General features: G+C 43.6%; 1 pseudogene across 1 annotated transcript in view; it reads right to left on the bottom strand.

The window, feature by feature from the left end:
- Window positions 1–551: 551 nt before the first annotated feature.
- Window positions 552–19,737, bottom strand: part of LOC122554843 (interferon-induced GTP-binding protein Mx3-like) — a 48,785-nt pseudogene continuing 29,599 nt past the window's right edge. Inside the window, exon 9 of the transcript XR_015758785.1 lies at window positions 552–782. The product of XR_015758785.1 is annotated as an interferon-induced GTP-binding protein Mx3-like (transcript). The remainder of the gene's footprint in view (window positions 783–19,737) is intronic.

Here is a 19,737-nt window from a genome sequence, read left to right as displayed (position 1 = left end):
TGGGGAATGTTGCCAAACAAAGAGACCTTGGAGTACAAGTTCATAATTCCTTGAAAGTGGAGTCACAAGTAGACATAGGAGAAGAAGAAGGCTTTTGGTACACTTCCTGTATTGGTCAATGTATTGAATATAGGAGTTAGGAGGTCACGTTGCAGCTGTACAGGACATTGGTTAGACAACTTTTGGAATATTGTGTGCAATTCTGGTCTCCCTGCTGTAGGAAAGATATTGTGAAACCTAAAAAGGTTCAGAAAAGATTTACAAGGATGTTTCCAGGGTTGGAGGGTTTGAGCTATAGAGAGGGGTTGAATAGGCTGGGGCTGGTTTCCCTGGAGCATCAGAGGCCGAAGGGTGACCTTATAGATGTTTATAAAATCATGTGGGGCCTGGATAAAGTGGAGATCCAGGGTCTTTTCCTGAGGGTAGGGGAGTCTAAATGTAGGGGGCATTGGTTTAAGGTGAGAGGTGAAAGATTTAAAAAGGACCTGAGGGTCAACTTTTTTCCAGCAGACTGTGGTGCATGTATGGAATGAGCTGCCAGGGTAAGTTCAGGCAGCATCCGACATGGTGTAGATCTGATGAGCTTTTCTCAACCTTTTCAAGCGACTGTTCAGAAACCTGCGCTTCTCAAAGATATCTTCCTCTTCCATCAGCAGCTCCTCCATCCGCTGCTGACCCTGCAGCAACTGCAGTAAGTTACGCTGCAGCTTGTTTGCATACTCCTGCAGGAGGTAGTATCGAATGACCATGGGGACCAGGTCCGCCAGTCGGTTTGAAGCAATCTGAAACACAGAAGTAGATTCACCATCAACACTTTTCTCCTCGGAGCTCTGTGGCCTTGTTCTGTAAGCTCACACTGGATTATGTAGCACAGAGAAAAGGGCAATTTGACTCAACCGGTCTGTGCCAGTGTTTATTCTCCACTTGGCTCTCCTCCCATCCTTTCTAATATAGATATACCATTGTCACACTCTATTCCCTTCTTCCCAACATACGTTTCAAACTTTCCCTTCAATACAGCCGTACTATACACTTCAATGTGACCAAGAGTTCAATATTCTCACCACTTTTGGTGCAAGTTCCACGTGAATTGCTTTTGAATCTCTTGGTGACTTTCTTGCCATCATGGCCTCAAGTTATGCTTTTTCCCCGTGAGGATAAAACTGTTATGAATGTCAATCTTTCTAAGTGGATACGTTTTAAACTGTCTCTTTTAATTTGAAGTACATCAGAATGTTTGGGAATGTGTTGGGGAGAGGGGAGGAAATTGAGGGAAATCAATTGGAAATCTGAACAGCAGCAAACCCATGAGATTTGCTTACCCTGAGGTCAGAAGTTTACATTGAAACCAGTTTTAAAATTTGATGTAAATAATGGCAGCTGATTATTTTTGGTTACAAACCCTCAGAATCAGACAAAAAGACCTGAAGGGGAAGACTAAAAACAATGGCTGCTGGGTGAAGCAGTGGGAGAGACTGTTGTTAATTGTCAGGTACAATGTTGATGGTAATGCATTTCCTGTTTGAAGAAATGGAACTCATTGAGGTTTAAAGACCAAGGAAGTACATAAAGGTGTCTTGCTGCTGGAAGTCCATTAGACTGTCCTCTGGAGTCTGAGTGAAGGCACTTCCCAGACAATTTGTTTCAGTGTATCACAAGAATAAACAAGTTGTACAATGTGAGAAATTTTGGACTTCAACTACATGGCTTCATATAGAGTGATAGAGTCATAGAGTCCTACAGCTTGGAGACAGGCCCTTCAGCCCAAACTGGTCCATGCTGACCAAAATGTCCATCAACGCTAACCCCATTTCCAGCACTTGGCCCATATGCTTCTAAACCTTTCCTATCCATGTTTTTTCCAAATGCCTTTTAAATGTCGGTAATGTACCCGCCTCAACCACATCCACGGGCAGCTCATTCCATATGCATACCACCCTATGTGTAAAAACGTTACCCCTCAGGTTCCCTTTTATTATTTCCCTCTAACCTTAAACTGATGCCCTCTAGTCGTCGATTCCCCAACCTTGGAAGAAAGACGAAGTGCATTCACCCTATCCATGCCCCTCATGATCTTACACACCTCTGTAAGGTTCCCCTCAGTCTCTTATGCTCTAAAGAAAAAACTCCTAACTTGTCCAACGTCTCCCTATATAACTCAGACCCTTGAGTCCTGGCAACATCCTTGTAAATTTCTTCTGCACTCTTTCCAGTTTAACAACATCCTTCCTAAAACAAGGTTACCAAAACTGAACACAATACTCCAAGTGCAGCCTCACCAACATCCTGTACAACCGCAACATAATTTCCCAACTTCTATACTCAGTGCCCTGACTGATGAAGGTCAGCGTGCCGAAAGCCTTCTTTACTGCCTTGTCTACCTGTGACTCCACTTTCAGAGAATCGTGCACTTGAACTCCAAGGTCTTCTGTTCCACTACATGCCTTAGGAACTTACCATTTACCATGAAACACCTATCTTGATTTGACTTTCCAAAGTGCAAGACTTCACAGTTATCTGTATTAAACTCCATTTTCCATTTCCCAGCTGATTAAGATCCTACTGCAATTTCTGACAACATTCCCCACTGTCCAAGATATCTCCTATTTTAGTGTCATCTGCAAACTTACTAATCATGCCCTGTATATTGTCACAAAGCTGATTCCTTTTTTCTAAAAGCTGTTCCTTTTCTCAACGATACTATGTCCTTGGTTATTTCAGAGGGGCCGTAAACATCCAATTAGACAGTTTGGTACAGAGATTAAAGGATATTAAAAGGCATTTTTGTTTATACGTAAACAGATGAGACTTCAGGCCAAAGTGGTCATGTTTTAGAAGTGACCTGTACAATGAAAGGGGAGTGGTCAGCTCTCTAGCTGAGCAGTTCAGTCCAGAACTAGTTGGGAGTTCAACAGTGAGCTGTGTGGAAACTCTCTCTCTTTCTACCCTTCTAACTTCAAATGTAAGCATCTGTTCCATTTTTTATCTGTGTTTTAAGGGGGTTTGCTTATTGGGACTGTTGTGTAAGTTCAGAACAGCATAATTGAGTCAAGTTTGGATAGACTGAGTTTTGTAGGGGTTCTCATTGTGTAATTTTGCGAATAAATTTCTGTCTGTTTTAAAACCTGGTAGTTAACCTAGCTAGCTTACTCCGGGTAGCTCTCACTGTACACTTACCAAAACAAATTTCAAAGTTATGGTCTGGGTTGCCTGCTCAAGAATGTTTTGAGCGGTCTGGCCTAGTCCATAACAATATTCTCATCCAAGTCATTGATATACATAACAAACAGCAATGGACTCAGCACCGAACACTCAGGCACTCCAATAGTCATTGGCCTCCAGTCTGACATGCAGCCTTCCAGTATTACCTTTTGCTCAAGCCAATTGTGTATCTAGTTTGCCAGCTCCCCCTGGATTCCATGCAATCTAACCTTCCAGAGCAGCGTATCTTGTGGACCCTTACTGAAATCCATATAGACTACATCTACCGCCCTGCACTTGTCAATCTTAATGGTCACTTCATCAAAGAACTCTAACAAATTTGTGAGGCATGATCTCCCATGGACAAAGCTATGATGACTATTCCTAATCAAACCCTGTCTTTCCGAAAGCATGTATCTTATCTCAGAATCATCTCAAGTAACTTACCTCCCATGGATGTTAGGCTTACTGGTCTATAGCTCCCAGGTGTTCTTTTCAACAATCTACTACAAGTTTTTTTTTATACTTTAACAGGAGGAAGGCATCACTGGCTAAGCCAACATTTAATTGCCCAGATGGCAGCTAAGAGTCAACCAAGTTGCTGTGTGTGTGCAGTCATATAGAGGCCAGACCAGGTAAGGATGGCAGTTTCCTTTCCTAAAGGATATTAATGAACCAGGTTGTTTTACCCACAACACATTTGTGAACATCATTAGACTCTTACTTCCAGATTTTTATTGAATTCAATTCTACCATAGCTGAGCTGATATTCGAATACAGGACCCCAGGTCTCTGAATTAACTGTTAAGCAATCATAACACTGTCCATTGTTTTCCAAATAATCTAACCTGTAAATGTGACTTGAAGTTTCAAGTTGCATTAATGTAGGATAGCATATTAGTTTAATACTATTTAATGTTTTAAAAACATAGAGATTTTTTGTTATAGTAAACATCCTAAAATATAAGGGGTGGCTCAGTGGTTAGCACTGCTGCCTCACAGCACCAAGGTCCCAGGTTCAATTCCAGCCTCGGGTGACTGTCTGTGTGGAGTTTGCACATTCTCCCTGTGTCTGTGTGGGTTTCCTCTGGGTGTTCCAGTTTCCTCCCACAATCCAGAGATGTGTAGGTCAGGTAGATTGGCTATGCTAAATAGCCTATAGTGTTAGGTGCATTAGTTAGAGGGAACTGGGTCTGGGTGAGTTGGTGTGGACTTGTTGGCCTGAAGGGCCTGTTTCCACACTGTAGGGAATCTAATCTATAAAACAATTGTGGTTGAATAAGTTATTAGTATTCTTTGAACGGGAAACATCCAGGATGAATAAAGGGGAGCTGGTAGATTTCTTGCAATTGGATTGCCAAGAGGCACATGATTAGGTGCCACAAAAAAGGTTACTACGTAAGTTAAGAACTTGTGATTTTGGGAGTGACACATTACCATGCATAGAGGATCAGCTGACTAATATGAAAGGAAGTCGCGATAAATGGGTAATTTTCAAGTTGGCAAACTATAACTAGAGGGGTGCTACAGAGATCTATGTTGAGCTCTCAATAATATATAATTTCTCAGGAGAAACCAACTTTTCTGTTGGTCAGAAACAATCTGTGAGCAGGAGACAAAGGGAAAGTAAAGGGATTCGGAGAGCTGGAGTGAGTGGGGAAAAACTTATCAGGTGAAGTATAATGTGGGAAAGCAAGGTTGTCCACATTGAAAGGAAGAATAGAAAAGGAGAATATTACTCCCATGGAAAAAAAAACTGCCAAATGCTGAAGAATAGAGGGGTCTGGATAAGTTTTTGCACTAATCACAAAGTCAGCATATACACACAGAGAAAAGGTAGCTCACTCAGCTAATTCCTGGGACAAACGCCTGATGACGAGGGACAGTTGTGCTGATAATCATTGGACTTTCAAAGAATGAGAAGTGATGGTCTTGAAATACATAAGATTCTGAGAGGATCTGATGTGTGGACTTTGAGATATCGTATCTTACGAGGCTGTGTAGTTGAAATCTAGAACTAGATCCAGTTTAAAAATAAGCTGGCTCCTATTAATGATGGAGATAATTATTTCTGTTAATTCATGGAATGAAGAGTCTGCAGTTAAAATATATGTTGCTTTAGGCACCCAAGCTCTTTGACCAAGTGACACAAATATTTCTTACTGAATTTGAGCTGCTCTCCCTCCTCAGTGCCATTATCCACCTCACCTTTTGCGCTTTGCAGAGATATTGTCTTGTGCCTGGCACACACTTAACTGCCTTTCACATGTATAACATGAAGTCAAAGCAACATTCAACCATGAACAGCGAGTAGAATGACTCTGTTGGTTTATCATTAAAGATGGAATTGTACAGCTCACCAGGAGATAGGTTTCTAAATGAATGGACATTTCAGCGGCATTAATGTTGAGAGAAATCTGCTTGTTCTGCTCCTCTTCTAACTTGTGCTCAATCTGGATTTGGTTCAGATTTTTGGAATAAATGATGTCCTGACTGTAGACCATTTTCTCCATCTGGAATACAGTATTCAGCATCTGCTTGGCTTTCTGTTCCTGGATCTCACGAATTTCATCAATCTTACTTTGCAGGGGAGATAAGCCAACATGTTGCTCAGTATGGAACTGGTCGGATGGTGTGCAATGATCTTTTTCTTTCCTGGACACTGTTAAACATCCATAATCTTAAATGCAATTTTTTTTCCATTTGGAGATAGCCTAACCCGCCAAAAGTCAGTTGTTGCACAAACACAGGGGGATGGAGATGTGGAGCCTTTTCTTGGAAGCATCCAAGGAACAGCAGAATCAACATTTCGGGCGTAAGCTCTTCATCAGGAATGCCTGAAATTCTCCTGCTCCTCAGATGCTGCCTCAGTGTCTGTGCTCTTTCAGCACCACACTCTTTGACTCTGATCTCCAGCATCTGCAGTCCTCATTTTCTCCTCATTGGTTATAGCCTTTTCTTGGGTTTGAAATAGGTCTCATGGAGCCCAGTTTTGCAATACCATGTCTAAGCAGAAGCCTGCCCAGTTGGTTTGACAGCCCATTAACTATCCCTGATGGTCACCTGAAACAAACACAACATCGTTAAAATATATTAATAAGAACCCTGTATTTACATAAGGACCCTCATGATGGGCAGAACCTGCAAACTCATTTGGACAGTCATTTTAGAATTTCATGATGGAAACAGTCGTTGCTCGTGCCATTTAAATGGGACTGACACCTTTATTAAAGCAAGTCTCTGGCTAACTGTCTCAGGCTGCTATGTTTGGGTTAATATTTTGGACTTTTCCAATGAATAACTGATGGGAAATAATCATCATCGTTAAGTTGTCAGACAAAAAGACCTTGAAGTGCAGGTTTGTAGCTCCTTGAAAGTGGAGTCACAAATACACAGCATAGTGAAGGAGGCGTTTAGTATGCTTTCCTTGATTGGTCAGTGCATTGTATATAGAAGTTGGGAGGTCATGTTGTGGCTGTACAGGACAATAGTTCGGTCACTTTTGGAATACTGCATTCAATTCTATTCTCCTTGCTATAGGAAAGATGTTGTAAAACTTAAAAAGATTCAGGAAAACAAGGATATTGCCAGGGTTGGAGGGTTAGAGCTGCTGGGAGAGGCTGAATAGGCTGGGGCTATTTTTCCTGGAGTGTCAGAGGCTGTGGGGTGGGCTTATAGAAGTTTATTAAGTCATAAGTGGTATAGATAGGATGAATAGACAAAGTCTTTTCCCCAGAGTATTGAAGTCTAAAACTAAAGGGCATAGGTTTAAGGTGAGAGGTGAAAGATTTAAAAGGGACCGAAGAGGGAACATTTTCAAGCAGAAAATGGTATGTATATGGAATGTTTATGCCAGAGGAAGTCGTGGAGACTAATACAAATACAATATTTAAAAGGCACCTGGATGGGTTTATGAATAGGAAGGGATCAGGGGGATATGGGCTAAGTGCTAGAAAATGGGACTGGTATGGTTAGGGGCATAGACACTATTCTCTTTGACCAGGATCGAGAATCCCAAAGGTTATATTGCCTGCCAGCTGCTCAGGTTCTGGATATCTCACCTGGGCTGCAGAGGAACTTGGAGTGGGAGGGTAAAGATCCAGTGGTTGTGGTCCATGTAGGTACTGACGACATAAATAAAACTAGGGCAGAGGTTCTACTTAGGGAGTATGAACAGCTAGGAGCTAAATTAAAAATCAAAAGGCAGCATGGTGGGTCAGTGGTCATCACTGTTGCCTCACAGCGCCAGGGGACCCAGATCCGATTCCACCCTCAGGCGACTGTCTGTGTGGAGTTTACACATTCTCCCTGTGTCTGTGTGGGTTTCCTCTGGTGGTCCGGTTTCCTTCCACAATCCATAGAAATGCAGGTTAGGTGAATTGGCCAGGCTAAATTGCCCACAGTGTTCAGTGATGTGTAGGTGAGGTGCATTAGTCTGGGATGAATGTAGGGGAATGGGCCTGGGTGAGTTACTCTATGGAGGGTTGGTATGGACTTGTTGAATGTGAATCTAATCTAACTCAGGAAAGGTATTAAAATCTCCAACACAGGCACAAATAGGACAGTGTATGGAAAGGATTAGCAAGCAAACTTCCAGTAGACTGGACAAACGAATGACAATGAAAAAAGCGACGGTTAATACAGGATTGAAGGTGTTACATATGAATACATGCAGTATAAGGCATGAGGAAGCAGCTGGGTAGAATTGACAGGGAGAGGAACAGATGTGGAGCAGATCGACATTGACAGGTATGATGTGGTGGGCATCATGGAGATGCGGCTGCATGAGGATCAGGATTGGGAGCTGAATGTTCAAGCATATATATCCTATTGGAAAGATGGGCAGAAGGGGTGGGGTTGCCTTGTTAGTAAGAAATTAAATTAAATCCATAATAAGAAACAAAGTAGGGTCAGATGGTGAAGAATCTTTGTGGGTCGAATTGAGAAAGCACAAAGGTGAAAAAAATCACCATAGGTTGGAAAGAGGAGGTTTACCAGGATGCTGCCTGGACTGGAGGGCTTATCTTATGAGGAGAGGCTGACTGAGCTCGGACCTTTCTCTCTGGAGTGAAGGAGGAAGAGAGGTGATCTGATCGAGATGTACAAGGCAATGAGAGGCATGGATAGAGTCATTAGTCAGAGACTTTTCCCCAGGACAGGATTGACTACTACAAGAGGTTATAGTTTTAAGGTGTTAAGGGAAAGATATAAAGGGGACATCAGAGGTAGATTCTTTACACAGAGAGTTGTGAATGCATGGAATGCGTTGCCAGCGCTGGTGGTGGAAGCAGAGTCACTGGGGACATTTAAGTGACTGCTGGACATGCACATGGATAGCAGTGAATTGAGGGGTGTGTAGGTTAGATTATTTTATTTTAGATTAGGATTGATCCTCAGCACAACAATCGTGGGCCAAAGGGTCTGTTCTGTGCTGTACTTTTCTGTTTTCTATGTTCTATGGCTTTTTGGAACAGCTTGTGGTGGAGCCCACTAGGGAACAGGCAATATTGGGTTTAGTGTTGTACGATGAGGCAGACTTGATAAGGGAGCTTAAGGTAAAGGAACCCTTAGGAGACAGTGATCATGACATAGTTGAATTTACTCTGCAATTTGAGCCAGAGAATATAGTATCAGAGATAATGGTATTGCAGCTGAATAAAGGCAACTACAGAGGCATGAGGAAGCAGCTGGGTAGAATTGACAGGGAGAGGAACAGCTGGGTAGAATTGACAGTGGAATAGTGGGAGTTTCTGGAAGTAATTAAGTTGGACACAACAGAGATTCATCTCAAGGAAAAAGTAACGTGGTACAGGGAGGATGAGGCAACCATGGCTGACGAGGGATAGCACAAAAACATTAGAGAAAGCTTATAAGGTAGCGAAGAACTGTGGGAAACCAGAGGATTGAGAAACTTACAAAGAGCAACAGAGGGCAACAAAAAAAAACAAACAAGGAGGCAGAAGATTAAATATGAGTGTAAGCTAGCCAGTAATATAAAGGAAGACTGTTAGATTTTCTTTAGATATGTAAAGGGCAAAGCGAGGCAAAAATAGCCATTAGAAAATGACGCTGAAGAAATAGCAATGGGGAACAAGGAAATGGCTGAGGAACTGATTAATTATTTTGTGTCAGTCTCCACAGTGGAACAGTCTAGATTAGAGATGCGCTGGAAAAGCACAGCAGGTCAGGCAGCATCTGAGGAGCAGGGAAATCGACTTTTCGGGCAAAAGCCCTTCAACAGGAATGAAGGCAGGGAGCCTCCGGGATGGAGAGATAAATGAGAGGGGGTTGAGGCTGGAGAGAAGGCAGCAAAGAGTACAATAGGTGGATGGGGGTGGGGATGAAGGTGATAGGTCAGAGAAGAGGGTGGAGTGAATGGATGGGAAGGAAGATTGGCAGGTAGGACAGGTCTTGAGGATGGTGCTGAGCTGGAAGTTTGGAACTGGGGTAAGCTGGGGGAAGGGGAAATGAGGAAACTGGTGAAATTCACATTAATGCCCTGGAGTTGAAGGGTTCCGAGGCGGAAGATGAGGCATTCTTCCTCCAGGCATCGGGTGGTGAGGGAGCGGCTGTGGAGGAGGCCCAGGACTTGCATGTCCTTGGCAGAGTGGGAGGGGGAGTTGAAATGTTGGGCCACAGGGCGGTGTGGTTGATTGGTGCGGGTGTTCCGGAGATGTTCTCTAAAGTGTTCTGCGAGAAAGCGTTCTGTCTCCCCAATGTAGAGAAGACCGTATTGGGAGCAACGGATACAATAAATGACATTGGTGGATGTGTAGGTGAAACCTTGATGGATGTGGAAGGCTCCTTTGGGGCCTTGGATGGAGGTGAGGGAGGAGGTGTGGGCGCAGGTTTTGCAATTCCTGTAGTGGCATGGGAAGGTGCCAGGAAGGGAGGGTGGGTTCTTGGGGAGCGTGGACCTGACCAGATAGTCACGGAGGGAATGGTCTTTGCGGAAAGCGGAAAGGGGTGGGGAGGGAAATATATCCCTGGTGGTGGGGTCCTTTTGGAGGTGGCAGAAATGTCAGTGGATGATGCAGTTTGTGCAAAGGTCGGTAGGGTGGAAGATGAGGACCAGGGGGGTTCTGTCCTTGTTATGGTTGGAGGGGTGGGGTTTGAGGGCGGAGGTGCGGGATGTGGATGAGATGTATTGGAGGGCATCTTCAACTACGTGGGAAGGAAAACTGTGGTCTTTAAAGAAGGAAGCCATTTGGTGTGTTCTGTGGTGGAACTGGTCATCCTGGGCGCAGATACAGTGGAGGCGGAGGAATTGGGAATACAGGATGGCATTTTTGCAGGAGGTAGGGTGGGAAGAGGTGTAATCCAAGTAGCTGTGGGAGCTGGTGGGTTTGTAAAAAATGTCAATGTCAAGCCAGTCGTCATTAATGGAGATGGAGAGGTCCAGGAAGGGGAGGGAGGTGTCAGAGATGATCCAGGTGAATTTAAGGTCAGGGTGGAATGTGTTGGTGAAGGTGATTAACTGCGCAACCTCCTCACAGGAGCACGAGGTGGCGCTGATGCAGTCATCAATGTAGTGGAAGAAGAGGTGGGGAGTAGTGCCGGTGTAACTACGGAAGATGGACTGTTCTGCATAGCTGACAAAGAGACAGGCATAGCTGGGGCCCATACAGGTGCTTATGGCTACCCCTTTCATGGGAGGATTCAAAGGAGAAATTGTTAAAGGTGAGGATCAGGTCAGCCAAACGAATGAGAGTGTCGGTGGAAGGGTACTGTCGGGGAGGTGGAAGACATAAGTAATTTCCCAAAGATTCTAGAGAGCTGAGTATGGTGGCCATCACCAAGGAGAAGGCACTAGAAAAACTGAACAGCTTGAAGTTGAGTAAATCACCTGGACCAGATGGACTACATTCCAGAATTTAGATTACTTACAGTGTGGAAAAAGGCCCTTTCACCAAACAAATCCACACTGACCCGCCGAAGCGCAACCCACCCAGACCCATTCCCCTACATTTACCCCTTCACCTAACACTATGGGTAATTTAGCCTGGCCAATTCACCTAACCTGCACATTTTTGGACTGTGGGAGGAATCCAGAGCATCCGGAGGAAACCCACGCAGGCACTGACTCCACACAGTCAGTCGCCTGAGGCGGGGCTAACCACTGTGCCGCCCATACTAGATTAGATTAGTTCTAAGGGAGATAGCTAAAGAGATAGTGGAGACATTAATAATCTTTCAGGAATCACTAGAATAAACAATGGTCCCAAAGGACTGGAAAATTGCTAACATGACACTCCTGTTTAAAAAAGGAGCAAGACAGAAGATGTAAAATTATAGACCAATAAGCTTAATCTCGATTATGGGTAAGATCCTGGAATCCATCGTGGAGGATGAAATTTCTGAATACTTGGATGTGTATGGTAAAATAGGACTAATCAACATGGTTTCATCAAGGGGAGGTCAGGCCTGAAAAATCTGCGAGAGTTCTTTGAGGAACTAACGAGCAGGTTAGACCAAGGAGAACCAATGGACGTTATCTACCTGGACTTCAAGGAGGTCTGTGACAAGGTGCCACACAGGAGGCGACTGAGTAAGAAAAGGGCCTATGGTGTTAGAGGCAAGGTGCTAGCATGTATAGAAGCTTGGCTGTCTGACAGAAAGCAGAGAGTGGGGATAAAAGGGTCCTTCTCAGGATGGCAGCTGGTGACAAGTGGTGTTCCACAAGACTCAGTGTTGGGACCACAACTTCTCACTTTATACATTAATGATCTAGATGAAGGAACTGAGTGCATTCTTGCTAAGATTGCAATTGATACAAAGATAGGTAGCGGGACATGTAATATTGACAAGGCGGGGAGGCTGCAGAAGGATTTGGACAGGTTAGGAGAGTGGGTAAAGAAGTGGCAGATGGAGTACAACATGGGAAAGTGTGAGCTCATGCACTTTGATAAGAAGAATAGAGGCATGGACTATTTTCTAAATGGGGAGAAAATTCAGAAGTCTGAAGTGCAAAGAGACTTGGGAGTTCTAGTCCAGGATTTTCTCAACTTAAACTTGCAGGTTGAGTCAGCAGTTCGGAAGGCAAATGCAATGATGGCATTTATTTTGACAGGACTTGAATATAAAAGCAGGGAAATACTTCTGAGGCTCTATAGGGCTCTGGTCAGACCACATTTGGCGTATTATATGCAGTTTTGGGCCCCATATCTCAAGAAGGATGTACTGGCCCTGCAGCATGTTCAGAGGAGATTCACAAGAATGGTCTCAGGAATGAAAAGCTTAGCATATGAGGAACGTTTGAGGACTGTGAGTTTATACTCAATGGAGTTTTTGTATTTGGAAAGGCAAGGACTGATTCGGGATAGTCAACATGGCTTTGTGCGTGGGAAATCATGTCTCAGAAACTTGATTGAGTTTTTTGAAGTAGTAACAAAGAAGATTGAGGGCAGAGCAGTAAATGTGATCTATATGGACTTCAGTAAGGCATTCAACAAGGTTCCCCATGGGAGACTGATTAGCAAAGTTAGATCTCATGGAATACAGGGAGAACTAGCCATTTGGATACAGAACTGGCTCAAGGTAGAAGACAGAGGGTGGTGGTGGAGGGTTGTTTTTCAGACTGGAGGCCTGTGACCAGTGGAGTGCCACAAGGATCAGTGCTGGGCCCTCTACTTTTTGTCATTTAAATAAATGATTTGGATGTGAGCATAAGAGGTATAGTTAGTAAGTTTGCAGATGACACCAAAAATGGAGATGTAGTGGACAGCGAAGAGAGTTACCTCAGATTACAACAGGATCTGGACCAGGTGGGCCAATGGGCAGAGAAGTGGCAGATGGAGTTTAATTCCGATAAATGCGAGGTGCTGCATTTTGGGTAAGCAAATCTTAGTAGGACTTATATACTTAATGGTAAGGTCCTAAGGAGTATTGCTGAACAAAGAGATCTTGGAGTGCAGGTTCATAGCTCCTTGAAATTGGAGTCGCAGGTAGATAGGATAGTGAAGAAGGCATTTGGTATGCTTTCCTTTATTGGTCAGAGTATTGAGTACAGGAGTTGGGAGGTCATGTTGCGGCTGTACAGGACATTTGTTGGGCCACTGTTGGAATATTGCGTGCAATTCTGGTCTCCTTCCCATCGGAAAGATGTTGTGAAACCTGAAAGGGTTTAGAAAAGAGTTACAAGGATGTTGCCAGGGCTGGAGGACCTGAGCTACAGGGAGAGGCTAGGGCTGTTTTCCCTGGAGCGTCGGAGGCTGAGGGGTGATCTTATAGAGGTTTACAGTGAGGTTTACAGTTTTTAGTGGGTGGCACGGTGGCACAGTGGTTAGCACTGCTGCCTCACAGCGCCAGAGACCCGGGTTCAATTCCCGACTCAGGCGACTGACTGTGTGGAGTTTGCACATTCTCCCCGTGTCTGCGTGGGTTTCCTCCGGGTGCTCCGGTTTCCTCCCACAGTCCAAAGATGTGCAGGTCAGGTGAATTGGCAATGCTAAATTGCCCGTAGTGTTAGGTAAAAAGGGGTATGGGTGGGTTGCGCTTCGGCGGGTCGGTGTGGACTTGTTGGGCCGAAGGGCCTGTTTCCACACTGTAAGTAATCTAATCTAATCTAATCTACAAAATTATGAAGGACATGGATAGGATAAATAGACAAAGTCTTTTCCCTGCGGTCGGGGAGTCCAGAACTAGAGGGCATAGGTTTAGGGTGAGAGGGGAAAGACCTAAGGGGCAACTTTTTCTCACAGAGGGTGGTAATGAGCTGCCAGAGGATGTGGTGGAGGCTGGTACAATTGCAACATTTAAGAGGCATCTGGATGGGTATATGAATAGGAAGGGTTTGGAGGGATATGGGCCGGGTACTGGCAGGTGGGCCTAGGTTGGGCTGGGATATCTTGTCGGCATGGACGAGTTGGACCGAAGGGTCTGTTTCCATGCTGTACATCTCTATGACTCTATCTATGGCTCTATGAGTTTAGATGGATATGGGAGAATCTAGCTGGAACTTACAAAATACTGAATGGCCTGGACAGAGTAGATGTTGGGAACATTTTTTCATTGGTAGGAGAGAAAAGGACCTGAAGGCACAGCCTTTGAATAAAGGAAAGATCTTTTAGGTCAGAGATAAGGAGAAACATCTTCAGCCAGAGAGTGGCGGATCTATGGAATTCACTGCCACAGGAGGCTGTGGAGGCCAGGTCATTGAGTATATTTAAAACGGAGATAGATAGGTTCTTGTGTACCAAGGGTTTGGGAGAAAGTGGGTGATTAGATCAGATTACTTACAGTGTGAAAACAGGCTCTTCGGCCCAACAAGTCCACACCGACCCGTCAAAGCGCAACCCACCCAGACCCATTCCCCTACATTTACAACCTTCACCTAAAACTACGGGCAATTTAGCATGGCCAATTCACCTGACCTGCACATTTTTGGACTGTGGGAGGAAACCCACGCAGACACGGGGAGAATGTGCAAACTCCACACAGTCAGTCGCCTGAGGTGGGAAATGAACTCGGGTCTCTGACGCTGTGAGGCAGCAGTGCTAACCACTGTGCCACCGTGCCGCCCAATGGAGTTGGGTGAATGGAGTTGAGAAACTTATCGGCCATGAGTGAATGGTGGGGCAGACTCAATGGGCTGAATGGACTAATTTCTGCTCCTATGTCTTAGGGTCTTATGATTCCTTTAGGATATCTGGTCAGCGTGGATGATTGGCCCGATGAGTCTGTTTCTGTGCTGTACAGCTCTATGACTCTCAGACAGATAGCATTGCAAAATCTTCAAACTGAAGTCAACCCTCCCACAGACTCTTACAGGAAGCCATTTGGTACCTATGGCAGCAATTCAGAGAGCGAACTAGTCTATTTAATCCCACACTCCAGCCAGAATTTAATGCCAGTGATAGATCTCACCCACCTAATGGGAATTACTCTCACTGGGTCAGTGACCAGTGTTAGTTTCTATGGTGAATGTCATCGAGAATGTAACTGGTGAGCATCAGCAATTGCATTGGATCAAGTCCCTGAGTGCTGCCAGCCAATCAGAAGTTACAGCTCTCCATTATCTTCAATGCACTTGGGAGCAGTGGATTGTCCAGTAATGCTCTGAGATTCAGCTTAACTAGTGTCATCAGATTCATCTGCTATGTACTGCACTTCAGTCAGAGAAACGTCCTGATATCACCACTCTCTGCCCCCTACCTCTTGGCCAATTGAAGCCTCACCTGATGCCCGCATATATTTTCCAGTTCTGGTGTAGAACAGAAACCCTGGTTAGTTTTGCTTCTTCAACACCTAACAGGGAAGCTACGATCAGAGACTTTCCAATGTCATTAATTAGACCTGACCTTTAGTTGGCTCAGTCTTTGACAATTATCATGTGACTGTTTAAAACATGTCATGAAGAGTTGGAATCCAAACCCAACCCCCAGGCCAGCTCCTAATCTGACTGAAAATCCAGCCCAATCATTATTCACAACCATCTACCTACTCCCCTCCCCCATCCCACCCCATAAAGAGAAACCCAGGAAAATCGTGATCTATGCACCTTGATGGTTTTAATGAGATGTGGCAACCCTGCAAAATGCTGCAAGGCCAAACCAGTGAATACTGTTTCAACCCAATCTCTAAGGAAAGAGAGGCCAATTAGAAGAGAAAGACATTTCTTTGGTTATGCTTTGAACAGTTTCCATTTGTAAAAGCTCCTTGGTGAAGCAGTCCTGATGAGCAAGTAATCAGGTGAAGTAGCTGTAGAAAAGTATGAGCACGCTCAAAATCAGATACAAATGTCCAATCATGAACTGAGTGATCGAGAGGCCAGGTGTTATGGACTGGATGGCCTATTCCATTTCCATTTATGCCACGTCCCAAAATTGAGCCAAATAAAGTACACACCAACATAACAATTGTGGAGAGACTCAGCAGATCTGACAGCATCTGTGGGAAACAAATGTGTTTCTGGTTCAGAAGACTTCAGAATTGTTTGCCTAAGCCTACAATGTGATCATGGTTTACAATTTAAAGTAGTTATAGATGTTATTCACAGACAAGTCAGATCTCAGACAGGAAGCTGGTTTTGAGAGATCATATTATGATTTGTTTTGTTTTTAACGAAGTTTCCTTTTCTGAAACACATCTATGAAATGCTACAGATTGTGTTTTAACAACAAAGTAGACACTTATTACAAAATAAGTGAAGATAAATAGAATAAACCATTAATCATCTATTCATAATACAAATTCAAAGATTTTTAAACACACCACAAAAGTATAATTCCATTAATCGCACAATATTGCATCTTAAAGTGAAAAGAAGCAAAATAGCTTTAACATACTACTCAAAAAAACACACCTTGGAAAGTACCCAAATATGGTTGCTCCTACATTACCTGCACTTACACTAGAGTCCCTGTATCTAAGACCTCAGTAGATTTAAGTCACTTGTGACTTCAACTCCTAAATTGAAACTGCATATAACTTCTTTCAGGAGCAGTCATGCATATGTTAAAATGTAATCATGTTTAAATAACCTCACCAAGGCTTTGTCCAAACACTCTGTTCTGGGATGAACACTATGTCTTCCTCCAGGTTAATCGAATTCACAAAATACCCTGTCCTTCTCAGAAGTGCTGTTCTATACAGCCAGCCTATTCCAAAGACTGCACAGTACCGCTCCAAACTGAATAAAAACGCTCTCTAAACTGCAGATGTATCCCTTAAGCTTAAACAAGGCCTCTTCTGACCTTCTAAACTGGAGCTTGTTTATCTTATTCAGTTGTACTCTGTACCAATGTACATAAAACCACCACTAATTCTAAACACAGAAATCACACGACATCAGGTTATGAGCCAACAGGTTTATTTGAAATAGGCAAAAGTGAGGACTGCAGATGCTGGAAACCAGAGTTTAGATTAGAGTGGTGCTGGAAAAGCACAGCAGGTCAGGCAGCATCCGAGGAGCTGGAAAATCAATGTTTTGGGCAAAAACCCTTCATCAGGTTTACTTGAAATCACAAGCTTTCAGAATGCTGCTCCTTCATCAGGCAAAGTGACCCCCCTGACACTCAAAAGCTTGTGATTTCAAATAAGCCCGTTGGACTATAACCTGGTGTCGTGTGACTTCTGACCTTGTCCAGGGGAGAAAGTGAGATCTGCAGATGCTGGAGATCAGAACTGAAAATGTGTTGCTGGAACAGTGCAGCAGGTCAGGCAGCATCCAGGGAACAGGAGAATCGACGTTTCGGGCATAAGCCCTTCTTCCTGAAGCCTTTCCTGAAGAAGGGCATATGCCCGAAACGTCGATTCTCCTGTTCCCTGGATGCTGCCTGACCTGCTGCGCTGTTCCAGCAACACATTTTCAGTTCTGACCTTGTCCACCCCAGTCCCTCCACATCATGGCTCCAAATTCTAAAGCTAGACCTCAAAAGCTGTTTTTAAACAAATCACCATGGCTAGAGATGCAGTCTGTTCTTCCATAATGTGGTAGCTGCGTTCTCATGCAACCTCACGTTATAGAAAATTGCACAATAGAAATAATGGAACTTACAGGAAAAACAGGGATGGGGTGGACCATCAGAAATATCAGTAAAAATCAAACATAAATAGCAGTTAGCCTAACACAGCTGATAGCATAGTCTAAGTAAATGTTTAAATCATAGATTTTAATGAAATAATACAAGAAATTCCAGTACTTGCTATTATTGGAGGTGACGGTGAGATTGAACTGGAAATTCTTCGAGTCTTAATGATAGATTGATAACACCACCACAGTGTTATAAAGGAGACCTGAACAAATGTATGTTATAACCCTGTTATCAGTGATGGGGAGAGAGCTGCATTGCAGCCTAGACCTCCCTGAGGAGCAGGACAGCTAGTTTTGTGAACGTTTGGATGTCTTGTTGACCCATTTTGAAGCTTCTAGTAAATCCCCTTACAAGATCATAAAGCATGAGGAGCAGAAATTAGGCCATTCAGCCCATCAAGTCTGCTCTGCCATTCAATCATGGCTAATAAGTTTCTCAACCTAATTCTCCCCCTTTCTCTCCATAACCCTCAATCCCTTTGATACTCAAAAACCTATCTATCTCTGTCTTAAATATACTCAATGGCCTGACCTCCACAGCTTTCTGTGGCAATAGGTTCCATAGATTTGTCACTCTCTGGCTGAAGAAGGTCTCCTTACCACTGTTCTAAAAAAGCTTTCCTTTACTCTAAGATTATGCCCTTGGATCCTCATCTCTCTGACCAATGGAAACACCTTCCCAACATCTACTCTATCCAGGCCATTCAGTATTCTGCAAGTTTCAATTGGATTCATCCCTCATCCTTCTAAACTCTGTCGAGTATGGACTCATAGTCCTCAAACATTCCTCATATGTTAAGCTTTTCATTCCTGGGACCATATTCATGAACCTCCTCTGAACATGCTCCAGGGCCAGTACATCATTCCTGAGATATGGGACCAATAATTCCGCACATACTTCAGATGTGATCTGACCAGAAGCTGATAGAGCCTAAGAAGTACATTCCTGCTTTTATATTCAAATCCTTTCAAAATAAATGCCATCATTGCATTTGCCTTCCTAACCACTGACTCAACTTGCAAGTTTACCTTGAGAGAATCCTGGACTAGAACTCCCAGGTCTCTTTACACATCAAATTTCTGAATTTTCTCCCCATTTAGAAAATATGACTGCAATATGTTTAACATAACATCAGTAAGAGAAGGTGAAAGAATGGTTTGTGACAGCACTATGATGTCTCAATGAATCGTGTTGGGTGACTGAATTATGATCTTATCAGATAAAGATTTTTCTTGTGATCAAGAGATCCTGAGAGCATATTTGCCAAGAAGTGCAGAAGTTGTGAAGTTGCTCATCATCTTCTGAAGAGCACTGATGGGAGAACTGACCAGATGTTGCATCATGTTCAAAGGCAGGAACTGACCAGGTTTTGCATGATATGATGATGAAGTGAGTCCAGTCTTCAGTGCAGCGCGCCACCAAGTGCTGGGATGGAGTCACGTAATAACCAATGGGAGTTCGCATTTTAAAAAAGTTGATCCCCTATTCATCAATTGCAATACAGCCAAATCGGATTGCTGAAACGCGCGTTATAGGAGACCGACCTGTATTCTTATAAGTTAATTATTAGCAACTGTGTTTCTCACAAATACAGAATCCAAAGTTGGAACATATGATATTAAAACTTATGTAAAAAGCACATGACCTGAGCTAAATGTCTACTGAAACTAACAAACGTTTGCTACCAATTTAGTACATTATGTACACAATCTATTAAGGTTATGGATGTTCTGAACAATTTACTCATTCTTTATTACTGTGACTGCACAAAAAGCAATTGATCTCCATCTTGAAAATGTTTTGTGTTGGATGCAGCAGAAGGGTGTGTTCAAGATTTCAAATAATCCTTGCTCGAAAATAAGCATACTTCTTGGGTCATTTTTATTCATGGCTCAGTAGGAGGTGCTCTCATTTGAGTCAGCAGGTTGTGAGCTCGAAATCCCACTCTGGAGTCTTGAGCAAATAGTCTAGATAGTCGCCTGAGGTCAGTACCGTGACAGCG

Source organism: Chiloscyllium plagiosum, unplaced genomic scaffold (assembly GCF_037043375.1).
Source record: "Chiloscyllium plagiosum isolate Xiang-an unplaced genomic scaffold, Cpla_swu_hap1 HiC_scaffold_12, whole genome shotgun sequence".
Classification (NCBI taxonomy): Eukaryota; Metazoa; Chordata; class Chondrichthyes; order Orectolobiformes; family Hemiscylliidae; genus Chiloscyllium; species Chiloscyllium plagiosum.
This window is presented reverse-complemented; position numbering and strand designations above follow the sequence as displayed.